Raw genomic sequence first — 5,626 nt, 5'->3', positions numbered from 1 at the left:
GCAGATCTAGTTCCTGTTCGAGCGGGGCTAGATTCCTTCAACGGTGAGATTCAGGAAGAGGACATCCCCAATCCATCCGGGGGAGAGCGAGTATGTTTCGTCCCCTACCTGCTAAGGAGCGTTGGATTCCCCATTCATCCGTTCCTCCGAGGGCTTCTGGAATACTATGGCCTCCAGCTGCACAACTTCATCCCTGCCTCCATTCTGCACATTGCGGGTTACGTCGCTTTATGTGAACTATTCCTGGGTATCGAGGCTCATTTCGAGCTGTGGAGGAAGTTGTTTTGTCTTGTCCCGCGTAATCACGAGGGGTCAATACTTGAAGTGGGCGGAGCTGAAGTATGGCGTATCGCTGATACCGGATATCTGTCCGGCACACCAAGGAAGGCATCCGAAGAATCGCCTTCCAAATGGTTCTATATTGAGGACGTCGCGCTTCCCGACCCAGTTCGAAAGGGTCTTCCTGAATTTGAGAGCGTTCCGCTGAAGAAACGTCACAGTTGGGGTCCTCGGAGCCTTGAAGAGGATGACAGTGCAGAAGTTGGCCAGCTTATGAGCAAGATAAAGACGCTCGCTCAGTCTGGACTCACAATAATCGAGGTAATGGCGATCTCCATAGTGCGTGGGGTTCAGCCGCTACAGTACAGAGGGCTGTCCATGTGGCACTATAATGGAGAGGATGACACCTCTCGCTATGGCCGAAAGGGTCCAGATACCCCCGCCGCTCTGGCCAAAATATTGCCCGAGCTATTTAAAGGGGAGGAAGGGGAGTTTCTTCGCATTAAGCACAAAGATGGATATTCTATGTATGATCCTCCCAGTTGGGTAAGCTTCGTCCCCTCTATTCCACTCATTCCCATTCCGGATTACTTTTGATAAATCTCAAGTCTATTTGTTATGAAAGCACTGGCGGAAGGTCACCAAAGGACTTCATAGTCCTGCCCCACAGCCGGAGATCCACAACCGGGAACTAGATCCTGGGTTTGAAGAGGATCCTGATATATTCGTGGTTCTTGCGGGGGGAGTGTTCTACCAGACAAGCTATGACGGCACAGAAGTGGCCATCACCACCGACTACCATGGCCTTCTTCCTACTTCACATGTAAATAATTAAGAAACACCTTATCTAAAAGAGTGCTCTTATTCCGCCTCACCCACCGCACTGTATCGTGCTTCACAGGGGAGACGTTTGGCGATTTCGAAGAGATCGGCTCCCGCACCGGGCAAGCCTTCCAAGAGGAAATCAAAGGAAGACACGGCCGTGCCTTCATCGAAGAGGTATGAATTCGCCAACCTGCACCTGAGCAGTCACGTCCAACCATGACCTTCCCGTTTTCCATGTGTCAGGAGGAAGGTACGCCGGACTATATCCGGAGGTTCGAGTGGTCGTACTTCCCATAGCCAGGATTCAAATCCTGCCGTGAAGGCGGGGGGCGATGCAGGGGCGACGCTGGACTGTCCTCCGGCTGAGGACTCAGATGATGTATCCGTCACCAACTCGGAAGTGGAGAGTGCTATGAATCATCGACACCGCCGGGCCATTTTACAAGACCCTGGCTTTTCAGAAGAGTCATTTAACGCCTTCAATTCAGCCGATGCATACATCCAGGCTGCTCGAGATGGGATTAACAGGGCCACAAAGCAACATTTGAAAGATGTGCAGGTAAATTCGCTTTGTCTGACTATGATAACCATATGCCAATAGCCCCCGAGACTTAAAGGAGTTGGAACAACTGATTTAAGGATCAACGTATGACCAAGTGCTTATGGAGAAGAATACCCGACTAGCTCAGGAACTAGAGAAGTGGCAGCGCCACCTGCTTGCTGCCAATGTCGAACTGGAAAAATACAAGGCATCTCCCGGTAATATTTTCCTCTATCAAAAATTCATAATGATACACCGATAGTGTGAATCTGTGTCCTAATCTTTGTGTTGGGTTGTTGGACCAAGTACGAGAGCAGCTGGACGCCGCTCGAAGTGAAGAACACGGAGCCAAAAACCTACTAGCCGCGGGCGAGCATGTATTGACAAAAGTCGTTGAAGAGAAAAAGAAACTCCAGGATTCGAACACCAAACTGGGCGAAGAATTTAAAGATGTGCGAGCGCAGCTAGCCGACTCTGTGAAGGAGAACAAGAAGCTACGAGGTGGCATATTCAGTACGTGACCACTTTTATCTTATAGCAGTTTGGAGGTAGAGGTAGCTGATATAGCTGTAATTGTAGGTGTATTGATGAACCGCCCCGAAGAGAAACTGTCCGGATCATCAAATGATCTTCTGCAAAGGGCTATTGTAGTTGCACGAGCAAGCTCGGCAGGCTATGAGGAGTGTAGCCAAGGCTTTATGGCCATCCGACTCCCCTCCAGGAAGTATGGAGAAGCTGGTAGAGCTGTTCAAGGGAGCACGGTGGCGTATCGGGCTGTGGAAGATATCTGCCTGCTGAGAGGGTGCGCGAGAGGCCTGGGCCATGGTGAAGACGCGATATACCAAGCCGGATCCTAATCACATGGCTCATGTCGGACCGGTAGGGCTGAATGGGGAAGAAATTCCCGTTAGTATAGTATATGACCAACTAGAGGTGGCCGCCAAATATTCCCAACAGGATTATAAGTTAGACTGTCTGTTGGAAGGTGTAGAGGAAGAGGTGTTCGAGTCCAAGTGACTGTGTACTTTCCTCATCTAGCTGAATTGTATATCATTTGTCATGGCAGACCTTTTCGCTTCAACCTCCGGACCCGAAGGTGCGGAGTGTTTCCGAATACCATCGCGGCCGAATAGGCTGGGGTATGCCTGGAAAACTAGGCGTAGGGGTCATAGTTGCTTGAACAGACAAGTTGTATCCGGCTAGCTATGTTATATTACATTGATATCATAAGAAACATCTTCCAGAGAGAATAGTTCCGTTAAGGGTTCCTTTCCCTGGGTGTGCATGCATTTAATGTACATGTCCGAATTGTGATGCGAGCACCACAATTTGTATAACTTCTGGGGGTGCACAATGGAGTGAGTTTAGAAAACATCTTCAATTCACCGACCGAATATTCCCTTAAGAACGCTAGCTTTCGGCTTCACCCAGTCTGAGGTACACATCCGGAGGACCCAGCAGTAACAACCGCAGAGGTGCTCCCTTTATGCCATAGCCGAACTAACGGGAACATAGGGCATAAGCATAGGAGCCAGGCAACCCAGCTTGGCCAAAACTTAAGTCATATCGTTGCATATAGTGGCAAAGAAAAGGTACATATGGGAAAAACTCATATGTGAGGAGCTTAATGCTCAAGGAATGACAAGAACTTCTATCCGAGAAGCCCCAGGTACAAGTGACATACATATTTAGAGATGTATGTGTCGATGGTGTGCGGTCTAGCCGTACCAAAGTGTTAAAGCAAGAAAGAACAAAAATAATCGGAAAAGAGAGAAAAATAATGGAAACTACAGGGGAGGAGGAGATGAACAAGGGGTTTGGCGCTAGGCATAGAATCTCCGGAGTCTGGCCGCGTTCCAGGGGTTCGGCTCAAGGCGATTATCTAATGCATCGCGAAGACGGTACGCTCCTTCGATGAGAACTTCGTCAAGTATGAAGGGACCCTCCCATTTGGGCTTGAGTTTGTCCTTTTTCTTCTCCGACAGGCGTAGAACGAGTTCGCCAATGTTGTAAGTCTTAGCCCGTACTTCTCTGCTTTGATATCTTCGAGCCTGCTGTTGGTAAAATGCTGAACGGGCTTTTGCGACATCGCGCTCCTCCTCCAGGGCATCTCGGCCATCCTGTCGATCAAGCTCGACTTCTCTCTCTTTGTACATACGCACTCGAGGTGAGTCGTGAATAATATCGTAGGGCAATACAGCCTCTGCGCCATACACCATGAAGAAAGGTGTGTGTCCGGTAGTGCGGTTGGGCGTGGTACACAGCCCCCAGAGTATGGAGTCGAGCTCCTCAACCCAGTGCTTGTCTGATTCTTTCAGAGACCGCACTAGTCTGGGCTTGATGCTGCTCATAATAAGACCGTTGGCTCGTTCAACTTGACCGTTGGTTTGTGGGAGGTAGACGGAGGCGTAATCGAGTTTAATACCCAGATTAGTACACCAGGTTTTTACCTCGTCGGCTGTGAAGTTGGAGCCGTTGTCAGTGATGATGTTGTGTGGGACACCATAACGGTGCACAACACCGGATATGAAGTCTATCACCGGGCCGGACTTAGCCATTTTGACCGGCTTAGCCTCTATCCACTTAGTGAATTTGTCCACCATAACCAGCAGATATCTTTTCTTATGGCTTCTCCCTTTAAGAGGTCCAACCATATCGAGTCCCCAGGCCGCAAAGGGCCAAGTGATGGGGATTGTTTGTAAGGCGGTGAGGGCATATGGCTTTTATTGGCAAAGAGTTGGCATCCGACGCAATGTTGGACAAGGTCCTGTGCATCTGCTCGGGCCGTCGGCCAATAAAACCCTGTACGGAAGGCCTTGCTAACAAGGGCCCGAGCTGCGGCATGGTGACCGGTGAGTCCGGCATGAATTTCAGCCAAGAGCTACCGCCCCTCTTCCTTGGATATATATCGTTGAAGGACTCCGGTGGCGCTTTTCTTGTAGAGCTCTCCATCATGAACCTTGTAGGCCTTTGAACATCGGACAATGCAGTGGGCCTGATTCTGGTCCTCAGGAAGCTCTTTCCTATTGAGGTAGGCCAGGAAGGGTTCGGTCCATGGGGCAATTACTGCCATGATGAGGTGCACCGACGGTGTTATTTCGATGGTTGAGCCCCCGATGATGTTGGTGTTTCCAGGATCTTGGACTATGTTTGGTTCTAGACTAGTATTGCCGTTTTCCCCCTGCCACACCACAGATGGCTTAAAGAGCCTTTCCAGAAAAATATTAGGTGGGACGGGGTCGCGCTTAGCGCCGATACGAGCAAGAACATCCGCCGCTTGATTACTTTCTCGAGCCACATGATGGAACTCGAGTCCCTCGAACCGGGCCAAAAAATTTATGACTGTGTTACGATACGCTGCCATCTTTGGATCTTTAGCGTCGAAATCTCTGTTTATTTGAGTTATTGCAAGGTTGGAGTCCCCGCATACTTCTAGGCGTTGTATGCCCATTGAGACAGCCATCCGGAGACCATGTAATAAGGCCTCGTATTCAGCTGCGTTATTGGAGTCTGTGTATAGTATTTGGAGAACGTACTAGATGATGTCTCCAGTAGGGGCGTTAAAACGACGCCCGCTCCTAACCCTGCTAGCATTTTGGAGCCGTCGAAGTACATGACCCAATTGGAGTATGTTTCGTACTCTTTAGGGAGTTCACCCTCTGTCCATTCGGCGACGAAGTCGGCCAGTACTTGGGATTTGATAGCTCGGCATGGTTTATATGTAATGTCAAATGGGAGGAGTTCAATGGCCATTTGGCAATTCGGCCCGTAGCATCGCAGTTGTTTATGATGTCATTGAGTGGTACTTCGGAGGCCACCGTGATCGAACACTCCTGGAAGTAGTGATGGAGCTTTCAGGATGCCATGAAGACCGCATATGCTATTTTTTGATAATGAGGGTACTGAGATTTGCATGGTGTAAGGATAGTAGATACATAGTATACTGGCTTCTGAAGCAGGAATTTATGTCCGTCCTGTTCT

The sequence above is a fragment of the Triticum dicoccoides genome, chromosome 1A (assembly GCF_002162155.2).
Source record: "Triticum dicoccoides isolate Atlit2015 ecotype Zavitan chromosome 1A, WEW_v2.0, whole genome shotgun sequence".
Classification (NCBI taxonomy): Eukaryota; Viridiplantae; Streptophyta; class Magnoliopsida; order Poales; family Poaceae; genus Triticum; species Triticum dicoccoides.
Note: the sequence above shows the minus strand (reverse complement) of the source record.